General features: G+C 45.0%; 1 long non-coding RNA gene across 1 annotated transcript in view; it reads left to right on the forward strand.

Annotated features, from left to right (window-relative positions):
• Positions 1-10,312: 10,312 nt before the first annotated feature.
• The window catches only part of LOC135577151 (uncharacterized), a 77,504-nt gene continuing 75,633 nt past the window's right edge, over positions 10,313-12,183 (forward strand). Inside the window, exon 1 of the long non-coding RNA XR_010468735.1 lies at positions 10,313-11,723. This is a non-coding gene — a long non-coding RNA (uncharacterized LOC135577151). The remainder of the gene's footprint in view (positions 11,724-12,183) is intronic.

The following is a 12,183-nucleotide window of genomic DNA, read 5'->3' on the forward strand; positions in this document are numbered from 1 at the left end:
GCTCCCAGAACAGTTGTTGCTTACTTCTGTTTTCCTGGAAGGTCAGTTTGTTATCATGGCTTCCTTGTTCTGCACCCATCAAGGGTGTCTGGGCTCTCAGGCTCCCAGGTAAGTCTTTGTCAGGTTGTTTACAGGGTCACTGTTGTGGCAGCTCTGTCACTCCACCCGTTAGCCTAAGACCACTTACTAGGAGTGAGACTACACCATATCTGATGTGTTTCTCTTGCCTCCTGTGCTGAAATCAAAGTAACTTGCCATGCAGTTAGAATAGAACTTGCCATGCAGTTCCTCGGATCAGCTGACTGAAGCCAGCTCGGCCGGAGCCGGGAGCGAAATCTCGAAGCTACAGAGGTAAGAGAGGGTAAAGAGAGGGGTTTCTGGTCGCGTTTTCGATTCCGCTACCCGGGAGTCCCCGGCAGCCCTTGCGGAACCGGCTGACGTGGCGCGACCGTTACCACGGTGACGGAAGTCACACCCCTCCCCCTTGCTTTGAAAAAGCCTCTTGGAGCCCACCAGGCGCTGGAGGGTGAAGTGCTTGTGAGGCAGGTGAGCACCACCCACACGGTGCTGCAGCAGCGACTGGGGCTGCTCGTGCAGTAGGGCTCAGAGGTTCTGTCACTCCTCGCTGTTAGACCTCTCACTTGCTGCTGGTGACACAGACTGGGGTGTGGCAGGGCAAGTAGACTGGACACAACTAGCTCTTGTAGGTGAGTTTGTCCGGGGTTACATTTTGTTTTCTTGTCCCCAATTTAGCTAAGGGTAGCAATGGTTTCTAGAAAAAGGAAAGCTGTTGCTGCCGTTAATACAAAGAGTGTGTCTACACAGACACTACCTGCCAAGAAGGATGCAGCCACCCAGGCTTCTGGCTGCGCAGAGTGTCTGTGCCTGGCATTAGTATCCGAGAATGGTATGGGAGGCACCTGTGTACGATGTGACCAGGTGAATGACTTACTGTGCCTAGTGGCAGAGCTTAAGGAAGAGGTGGAGAGACTAAGGAGCATTAGGGAGAGTGAAGAAGAAATAGACTGGTGGGGTCAGGCTCTTTTGACTCCTAAGGGTGTGCAACAGGAGATGGCAAAGCCTTGTCCCTCCTGCCATAAGGCGGATACAGCAGATCTAATTAATGGGGGGGAATGGAAACAGGTCCCTGATCGGAGAGGTAAAAGAACCCTCTCTCGAACCCCATCACCACCCTTGGTGCCCCTAACAAATAGATATGAGGCCCTGGACCCTGAAAATCAGGCAGAGGATAGCCAAGAAGATCCACCTGGAGAGCCCTCTGGATGGACCTCATCAACAAAAAGAATCGTAACTGCAGCTGTAAGAGGAAAAAAAAAAAGAAGAGTGGTAGTAGTCGGCTACTCACTTCTGAGGGGAACAGAGGGCCCTATATGTCGCCCAGACCCATCCCACAGGGAGGTCTGCTGCCTTCCTGGGGCCAGGGTGAGGGACATTAATAGAAGACTTCCAGAGCTGATTCAGCCCTCAGACTACTATCCCCTGTTAGTAGTCCAAGCTGGCAGCGAGGACATCAACAGAAGAAGTATCAAGATAATTAAAAAGGACTTTAAAGCACTGGGTCAGTCAGTTCATGGGACGGGAGCACAAGTGATATTTGCCTCAGTTCCTGTGCTAGCTGGGATGGATGAGGAACTAAATAAAGAGAGGAGCAGAAAAGCCCATCTCATCAACAGGTGGCTTAAGGATTGGTGTCACCGTCAAAATTTTGGGTTTTTTGACCATGGGGCAAGCTCCGTGGTACCCAGTCTCCTCAAATCAGATGGGCTTCATCCTTCTAGGGAGAGCAAGAGGACTATAGCCCATAAGTTGGCAGGGCTGATCAGGAGGGCTTTAAACTAGGTTTGAAGGGGGAAGGGATTGAAACTGGGCTCTCCAAAAATCAGCCTATGGATGGAAAGCCCAAATTAAGAGGGAAATCAGCAGCCCACTTGAAGTGCATGTACACTAATGCACGCAGTATGGGCAACAAACAAGAGGAGCTGGAAGCCATCGTGCAGCAGGAAAGCTATGACATAATTGCCATCACAGAAACATGGTGGGATGACTCATATGACTGGAGTGCTGCTATGTGTGGCTACAAGCTCTTCAGAAAAGATAGGCAGGGTAGGAGAGGTGGAGGGGTGGCTTTATATGTTAGAGAGTCACTCGACTCTGTTAAACTTGAGGTCAGCAGTGACAAGGTTGAGTGCCTGTGGACCAGAATCAGGGGGAAGTCCAACAAGGCTGACATCCTCGTGGGTGTCTGTTACAGACCACCCAACCAGGACGATGAAGGAGATGAATTATTCTACAAGCAGCTGGCAGATGTCTCAAAATCGACGGCCCTTGTTCTTGTGGGTGACTTTAACCTGCCGGATATCTGCTGGGAGCTCAATACTGCACAGAAGAGGCAGTCTAGGAAGTTCCTAGAGTGTATAGAGGACAATTTCCTTCATCAGCTGGTAAATGAGCCCACCAGGGGCAAGACCCCGCTAGACCTACTGTTTACAAACAGAGAAGGGCTGGTGGGAGATGTAGTGGTTGGAGGCTGCCTGGGGCATAGCGACCATGAAATAATAGAATTTTTCAATACTCAGAGATGCAGGGGGCCCAGGAGGGTTGGACATGCTTCAAGCAGGCTGCCTGGGGCATAGCGACCATGAAATAATAGAATTTTTCAATACTCAGAGATGCAGGGGGCCCAGGAGGGTTGGACATGCTTCAAGCAGGTGGTTTTGAGTGCACAGGAAAGCTGAGCTGATTGCTTTGACCAGAGCCTTAGAACTGTCACAAGATAAGTGAGCTAATATATATATAAACTCTAAATATGCTTTTGGAATTGTACATGGACATGGGGAAATATGGAAAGAAAGAGGACTTCAGATTTCACAAGGGTCACCTATCAAACATGAGCAGGAAATATTGAAGCTATTAGATGTGGAAGATTTAAGGGATTTTCTTGAAGTTAATGTGTGGATGGGTTTTTATTAGATGGAGATTTGTTATTGAACTAGCCAGGCCCAAAGGAATTTCAAGGCCACCTTGGAAAGCTGTAAACAGACCTATCACCAGTGAGACTCAGGCGTGTGGACAGCTCATAAACATAGACAATATCCAAGCAGTTAGTGCATGCTTGGAGCGTGGACGTGTGATCAGGAAATAACTGCATATATAAGGAGGCTTGTTTCTGTAATAAATTGGCTTTGCTTGAATTCACATTGGATTGTGTGGAGTCCATGATAATTCGCCCTCGCAATTAGAAGCCATTCTAAAACCTAATGAGGTGGCAGTGATGCATTGTAAGGCTCACCAATTTGGACAATCTGAAATTATATGAGGCAATTGTAAAGCTGATGAAACTGCAAAGAAAGTGGCCAGTGGAGTGATAATGGGTGCCCTGATTCCACAAAAGCCATACGAGAGGCAAATGTTAAAAGATATGCAATTTGACCTAAAATGCAAAGTTGTGCTAATCAAATAGTGAAACAATGTGTGATATATTTTGGATATATATTGGGAGCTCAATACTGCACAGAAGAGGCAGTCTAGGAAGTTCCTAGAGTGTATAGAGGACAATTTCCTTCATCAGCTGGTAAATGAGCCTACCATTGGAAAGGCCCCGCTAGACCTACTGTTTACAAACAGAGAAGGGCTGGTGGGAGATGTAGTGGTTGGAGGCTGCCTGGGGCATAGCGACCATGAAATAATAGAATTTTTCAATACTCAGAGATGCAGGGAGAACCATTAACAAAACCTCTACGCTGGACTTCCGGAGGGCAGATTTTTGCCTATTCAGAAGTCTAGTTCAGAGCATACCCTGGGAAACAATGCTTAAAAACAAGGGGGCCCAGGAGGGTTGGACATGCTTCAAGCAGGTGGTTTTGAGTGCACAGGAACAGGCTATACCAGTGTGCTGAAAGGTTAGCCAGCGGGGAAGACAACCGGCTTGGCTAAACAGGGAGATTCTGAATGAAATCAGAAATAAAAAGAGACTTTACCGACTGTGGAAAAAAGGGCTGGCTACTTATGAAGAATTTATGGAAATAGCTAGATCATGCAGAAAAAAAATCAGGGAAACAAAAGTGCAATTTGAAGTTAATTTGGCCAATTCTGTCAGGGATAATAAAAAGTCCTTCTTCAAATATGTTAATAACAAAAGGAGGGGCAAGGAAAACCTCCATTCTCTGTTGGACTCTGAAGGAAATATAGTTAACAAAGATGAGGAGAAAGCTGAGGTACTTAATACCTACTTTGCCTCAGTTTTTACCAGTAAGACAGGTGGCCCTCAGGACAACTCATCTCTGGAGGTGGTTGACAGAGATAGGAAGCCAAATAGGCCCCTTGTATTCCAGGAGGAAATAGTTGGTGATTTACTGAGCCATCTGGATCCTCACAAGTCTATGGGACCAGATGGGATCCATCCTAGGGTGATGAGGGAGCTAGCAGAAGAACTTGCCAAGCCGCTCTCCATCATCTTCCAACAGTCCTGGCTCACTGGGGAGGTCCCATATGATTGGAAATTGGCCAACGTTACCCCAGTCCACAAAAAGGGCTGCAGAGCTGACCCTGGCAACTACAGGCCTGTCAGCCTGACCTCGGTGCCTGGCAGGGTTATGGAGCAGATCATCCTGAATGGAATCACACAGCACCTTCAGGATGGACAAGGGATCAGACCCAGCCAGCACAGGTTTAGGAGGGGCAGGTCCTGTCTGACCAACCTGATCTCCTTTTATGATCAGGTGACTCACCTGGTGGATGAGGGGAAAGCTGTGGATGTGGTCTATCTGGACTTCAGCAAGGCCTTTGACACTGTCTCCCATAACATACTCTTGCAAAAGCTGGCAGCTCATGGCTTGGACAAGTGTACTCTACGCTGGGTTAAGAACTGGCTGGAGGGCCGGGCCCAGAGAGTGCTGGTGAATGGGGCTGCATCCAGCTGGCGGCCAGTCACTAGTGGTGTTCCCCAGGGGTCAGTGTTGGGTCCCGTCCTGTTTAACATCTTTATTGATGATTTAGATGAGGGGATTGAGACCATCATCAGCAAATTTGCTGATGACACCAAGCTGGGAGGGAGTGTCGACCTGCTGGAAGGCAGGAGGGCTCTGCAGAGGGATCTGGATAGACTGGAAAAATGGGCTGATTCCAATGGGATGAAGTTCAATAAGGCCAAATGCCGGGTGCTGCACTTTGGTCACAACAACCCCCTGCAGCGCTACAGGCTGGGCGCAGAGTGGCTGGAGAGCAGTCAGACAGAAAGGGACCTGGGGGTGCTAATTGACAGGAAGCTCAACATGAGCCAACAGTGTGCCCAGGTGGCCAAGAAGGCCAACGGTATCCTGTCCTGTATCAAAAACAGCGTGGTCAGCAGGACAAGGGAAGTGATCCTTCCCCTGTACTCTGCATTGGTGAGGCCACACCTGGAGTATTGTGTTCAGTTCTGGGCCCCTCAGTTCAGGAAAGACATTGAAGTGCTGGAGCGGGTCCAGAGAAGAGCAACACGACTGGTGAAGGGACTTGAACATAAGACCTATGAGGAGAGGCTGAGGGAGCTGGGGTTGTTTAGTCTAGAGAAGAGGAGGCTTAGAGGTGACCTCATCACTCTCTATAACTACCTGAAGGGAAGTTATAGCCAGGTGGGGATTGGTCTCTTCTCCCAAGCAGTTAGCAATAGGACAAGGGGGCATGGGCTTAAACTCTACCAGGGGAAATTTAGGCTGGATATTAGAAAGAAATTCTTTACAGAGAGAGTGATCAGGCATTGGAATGGCCTGCCCAGGGAGGTAGTGGACTCGCCGTCCCTAGAGGTTTTTAAACTGAGATTGGACATGGCACTTAGTGCCATGATCTAGTAAACAGACTAGAGTTGGACCAAGGGTTGGACTCGATGATCTCTGAGGTCTTTTCCAACCCAGTCGATTCTGTGATTCTGATTCTGTGTGAATATTTTCTTATTACTAGCTAGCACGGTCTTTCATTTTGGATTTAGTGTGAGAATAATGAGATAGCACTCTGGGATAGAGTTAATGTTTTCTTCCAGTAGCTTTCCAGTGTTTGGGATTTGGTATGAAGAGAATGTAAGAACTCACTGATATCTTGGCTGTTGTCAGGGAAACCAAGGACTTCTTCAACTGTCCATCTGCAAGTGCAAATTGCTAGGAGGGGGGGCACAGTATTTAATTTAAGTATTTAATACCATGAATGTCACATTCCATATATAAGTGGGAGGTTGCTGGGGACAGCTCTTCCTCTTTGATGGCCACCATCCGTGAGGGGTCTGCTCCCATGGCTTCCCCACGCCTGCTATGTGATCTCTGCATTTTACTGGACTCGTGCTCTCAGTGTCCACATTCTGGCACTCATTGCTGGGAGTGTGCATTCCAGAAGCTTAGTATTGCTTTGTATCACTCTTCTTTTGTTATTGTTTTATTAAATCTGTTTCCATTTCAACTCAAAGGAGTGTTTCCTCCTTTTCCCTTCCTTCCCTCCCAGGCAAGGAATGACAAGAGATAGCAGCTGTCTACTGTTTAGCTGCTGGCCCAGGGCTAAATGGTAACACCTCCTAATGTGTGAGGCAGAGGAGACATATATCTGCATCAAGCCCAATGTTGTTCTTGTGACTTCTGAGAATATTTGTCAACTGAGACAACTGAGTATACAGTACCAGTTTAGATAGAAGTGATGCACACAATTATTTGATACAAGATATTATATAATCCATAAAAGCGCAATTCTGACAGCTAAAATGAGAGTTAATATCATTAAACTGCCTGTGCCCGTGTTCTGAGGTCTGGTAGCAAAGACCATAGCCATGACCAGCTGGCTGGCAGACCCTCGAGCAGAGATTGTTCTAAAGCTATTTGGTGAAAGGTATGGACATGTTGTTGAATTATATTTACATTGTATTAGATTTGTTTAGATTTGTTAGTGTAAAAACAACAGGTAGTATTTATTAATGCAAAAACACCTCCTTGTGAGACTAAAAGATATTCTTAAGACCCAGCAATTTTGGATAGCTAGTCATGAGAGCAAATTAATTTTGGATTGTAGATTCTTTAAAGAATCTATAGTAGCATTTTGGGTAGTTCCAAGTGTAGTAGAAATGTTAACAATAGCTCATTCTAATTCAACAATACCCAAAGTTGGAAACATCACATATACAAACTGGTGAAACTTGGTCTTTCTACTAGGGGTTAGATGCTGAACGCTTATTACGTACAGGGCAATGGTTTTGTAGAAAGTTAAATGTTAAATTTTTAGACTGAAATGCATAGGGAGCAAGGTACAAACATGGCATAATCAACATAATACATAAAAACATTCCCACAATCAATAGCCCTCCTTTCACCAATGACAACAGCCATCCATTTAACCCCCAGCCCTGAAGCAAACCATTTAACCAATCCCATCCATCGTCAACGTGTAATTTTGTATTCCCTTGCATAGCTGTTATATGCTTTTATGGACTGATACAGAATGATCAGACAGATTCATACAAAAATTCCGTCAAAATCTTCACATCCATGGCCATGGGCCAACAACAAAAAATCTATGGCGGCTCAATTTTGTAATGTTGCATGTTGTATTGTTCCTGAGGCACCATATTCCCCCTTTTTTGTTTTTCTAACATTTGTTTCAGCGTGGAATGCGCCCATTCAATAATAGCCTGTCCGGTAGGAGAATGTGGAATACCTGTGACGTGAACCACCCCAATGCTATATAAAAAAAATATTGCGTGGATCTGGCAGTGTATCCAGGACCATTGTCAGTTTTAATCTGTTGTGGCAGATCCAGTGTCACAGAGGGACCCCAAAGTCAGTTTTAGGGGGCAAAACAAGTTCCAAAACAGACTTTATTCTGGCTGGAAAAGTACAGCCAATGAACCGACCAAAACAGGGTTTATACAATTAGTTAGCTCTTCGACAACATAAAATAAAGGTTTGGATATCAGTTGAGGAGATTATTGGGGTGCAGCAAATGAGAATAATGAGGATCCACAGCATGCATTCATGCTCTCACAAGAAACAAAGCCAGAGCCCTCTGCCCCAGATACTACACTCGCCTGGCTAGGCAAGGACTACACTTGCCTAGTTGGCAAGGACTACGCTTGCCTGGCTAGGCAAGGACTACGCTTGCCTGGTTGGCAAGGACTACACTTGCCTAATCGGCAAGGACTTAAATTATCACTCACCCAAATGAGGAGGTGAGGCGCTCCCAGTCCCGGGAAGTTTCCTTAGACAGCGTTCCCACCTAAGGGGAGGGCTCCGGCACAGACTTGCTGCTCCGAGAAGACCATACAAAGGGAATCTTCGGTGGGGACCCTGTTTTATAGTCTGATCAGATCTGGCTGTGGGCATTCCAGAAGCTTCTTGGCTTCTCTGGCCCCCTCCTCCTCTGCTAACCACCCTGTCCAACCGACTCTGGGTCCCACAAAAGAGCCATTAACTACCCCATTGAAGGAGAGGGGGATGTACAACTGCCACAGAAGTTCTCAGAGGGAGGAAGTGCAACTGCCACTGCAAATACACTGCAACATGCAGCACATGATTAACAACATAATTGCAATTACATATAATGTAGTTAAGCCTTACATAATAAGATCAAACAACTACCCACCTATTCCCAAGCTTTTAAGCCATTTGTCAAACCCTAATTCTACTACGACAATCTTATTAATGTGCTGTTTTAGTTTGTCTAAAGTACTATGAACAGATTCAGAATGATCAGACAAGTTAATACAACACATTCTCTTGAATTCTTCACAACCATGACCTAGTGTTAAAAGTAAAAGATCTATAACTGTGCGATTTTGTAAAGTAGCATGCCTAATACCATCAACATCTACTATTAATTGAGTTAGTATCTCAGAAGTTAGATTAACCTATTTAAGAGACCAACAGCTTAACTTTGATATGTCTCCTAAAGCTTTACCAGCTGCTAGACTAGGGAGAAAGAGTGTAGTAGATACTATGGTAGGAATGTCTCCTAATTTTACCTCATCTTTGCATTGACTATCTAAGTGTAATATCGCCCTTTTGGCTCTCCTGCTGTTTGTTCAAATTACCATTCTCTACAAAAGGTACATCACCCGCTTGCTAATGGGCTTCTAGACCACCAGGTCTGTGAGCATCTATAACACTGAATTAGGATCCACGGTTTACATCTGAAACAGTCCTCACAACTTCTCTCCCTCCTGTCCATCTACATCTGTTGAATCTTTGTTGTCTTTATTCAGCCATTGCTTGACCCATTTCGCGGGAATCCACTTCAAACATTGGCCTGTAATGACACAAGCATAACCTTTTCCCCAAGTTATTAATTGGAAAGGACCTTCCCATTCACCTGTAACACCATTGTGCACTTTGACCTGACACTGATTTTCCCTAAGGTCTGTCAGATGGCCTTTTAAACTTGTTCCACAGCGAATCATAGGTGGAATATCGAACCCTTGGGGGAGGCGTAAAAAGTTCAAAAAATACAATGCATTGCTCAGTCTGTCATATGGAGTAATGCAGTCACAGTCACTTATCCTTTTTTTTTTTTTTTTAAAACAAACAAACAAAAACCAACCAAAAACAAACCAAAAAACAGTTCGGAATCAGATACGTGCGTTGGACCTTGACTACGTACTCAGAATCACAAATCAAATTCAGAGGTTCCTCCTTAAAAAGCTCTAAGTAATGTAAAGCTGCGCCAAGTTCTGCTAATTGGGTTGAACCTTCAATAATTTTTACAGAATGATGCCAATTGTTATCTTTACGCCAGACCGCTACAGCTTTATGAGACTTCCCAGAACCATCAACAAAAACCGTGCAAGTATGTAGGATCAGACCAACTACAAGTATTGTCTGTGACCTGATGTTAAAGACTTGCAGGTTCTGCAGCAATTTACATTTAGGCATGCCAAAAGCTGTGCTGTTAAGAAAATCAGCTAGTGCAATTTACAAGGACGTAGATTACAAATAAAAAAATCAGAATTAAATTTCACAAATGGTACATATATGACAAAAGGATCATGGCCTATTAAGACTTAAATTCATTCCCTGCATTTCTTGATCAGAGTAACAACTGGTATATAAGTCTGTTAGCCTTCTCATCTTACTGTCCCATAATAGCCACAGGTTGTTTCTATGTTGTAGCTGTAAATAGACAAATTTGCAAGTCCAATCGAATGCAGTCAGCCTGTAAGGTTGTCATAAATCGATTCATCAAAGTTTCTAACTCCATTTTGGCCGTCATATTTATTGGTTATTGTTTTCCCTTACCGGATCAAAGTCCTGTTTCAGTTCTGTCAGTGTAGCGTTTGCTTTATCGAAACATTGGCTGTTAATACTAGTGGAATACAGCATTCAAAATTTCCTTGGAGATTTCTCACTTGAAGCAAGCAGATCTGCACCATCCAAGCAGCTTCTTGTAGGACATGCATCTAAACAGAATTCTCAGAAAACGTTATTTGAGCTTACAATTTACTTAACAAATCTTGACGCAAGAGAGTGTACAGGGCTCTCTGGCAAATGCAAGAATTCATATGGTAAAACTTTGTTCCAAATTTGGCATTCCATTGGTCTCAAAAAACTGATTAATAGTTGTAAATGATTTGGCTGCTTTGTCGGTTTCAGGCACCTTTATCATAGCATGATATGCAAGGTTTGCTGACTGCCTCAGGATTTCAGAAACTAATCACACCTGTAATTGTGGTGTGCCGATTAGTGTCTCTTCCAAGATTTGGGGGATACCCGCCTCTTTCAACGAGTCCCCATTGTTCCGTCCTAAATGATCCATAGCTGTTACATTGCATAGGTCTAATTTTCCTTAAGTCTTTCATGGTTTTTATCTGATCTCGGAGCAACACGTACACATACTCTTTTTCCTTTTAACTTTTCAAGAAAATGCTGCAAACCCTCATCCTCGTCCGAGTCATCAGATAATGCAGACTTGAACGGTGCTGGAGAATCATTAATAGCAGGACGGTTCGGAACAGTGCACTTTTTTTTTTCCAAATCTAGTCCAGGAAAGCCACCCCCCTCCACTGTCTCTGCTTGTTTCCATTGCTCTTTTAATCCTCTCAAAGTCTCCAGCAACAAGCACCACATCGTTAAGAGTTAAGTTGTTTCTTTGGATCTTTGGCTAGTGCTTTGCCCCATAATAATGTCCTTCGTAAATTTATTTCTAGAAGGCTAATACCCTGCTTCTTCAGAAACAATTTCCATGTAGATAATATAGTACCCTCTTGTGGAGGGGGTTTTGGTAAATAAAGACTTTGTTGATGAATTAGTCTGGCTCAAAGGAATCTCAAGGCCGCTTCGGGGAGCTGAGAGCAGAGTCCGCTGTGAGAAAGAGGGGCGTTCCACAATCACCGGGGTCCTGGCGTGGCGTGAATCATCGGACGTATCATCAGTGAGACTCCAGAGCACGGACAGCCCACGATACTCATTTAACGAATCCATGATTGGAGCGTGGACGCGTGATTAGAATATAGTTACGTATATAAGGAGACTTGTTTCTGTAATAAATGGCTTAGCGTGATTCACATTGAATCGACTTGTTTTGCTGAGTCCTTATCTCGCTCTTACAAATGATGACCCCGACGTGATACTCTGAACTGCGTACCACTGAGGTCGGGGAAAAGCCTGGAGCGGCCCAGCCGGAGGCGGATCAGCTGGACTGAAGACCGGGCGGAGGCGTACGGATGTTCCGCATTTTTTTTGAAGAAGTCACCATAAAGGGTGAGCGGCTGGGAGCGGGAGAAGGGAAGAGTGAAGTTATGGGGCAAAATATGTCCTCTGAGGAAGAAGCCATAGTTAAACTCCTCCTGCATATTCTCTCTATGAGAGGACTTAAATATGAAGAAAGTAACATCCGTAGACTGTTGGTTTGGTGTAGAACTAACGGCTACCTGATAGAGGCTGAAAAAGCTTTAAAAATTGAACTTTGGAACAATATAGGGCAGAAGTTATGGGATCGGGTTAGCGACGGAGATAACAAAGCTAAATCACTAGCGACTACTTGGAAGCTTATACTGTCCGCTTTAAAAGAACTTAAGGCCGAACGGGCTGCGGTTTCTGGAATTTTTACAGCGTTACAGCCTGATAAGAACTCTAAAAATAACTGTGAAGCTTATCCAGTTCGTGTCTTTGACCCCCTCCCTACCCCAACCCTTGTCGTACCATCAGCACCCCCGATCAT

The sequence above is a fragment of the Columba livia genome, chromosome W (genome assembly GCF_036013475.1).
Source record: "Columba livia isolate bColLiv1 breed racing homer chromosome W, bColLiv1.pat.W.v2, whole genome shotgun sequence".
NCBI lineage: Eukaryota > Metazoa > Chordata > Aves > Columbiformes > Columbidae > Columba > Columba livia.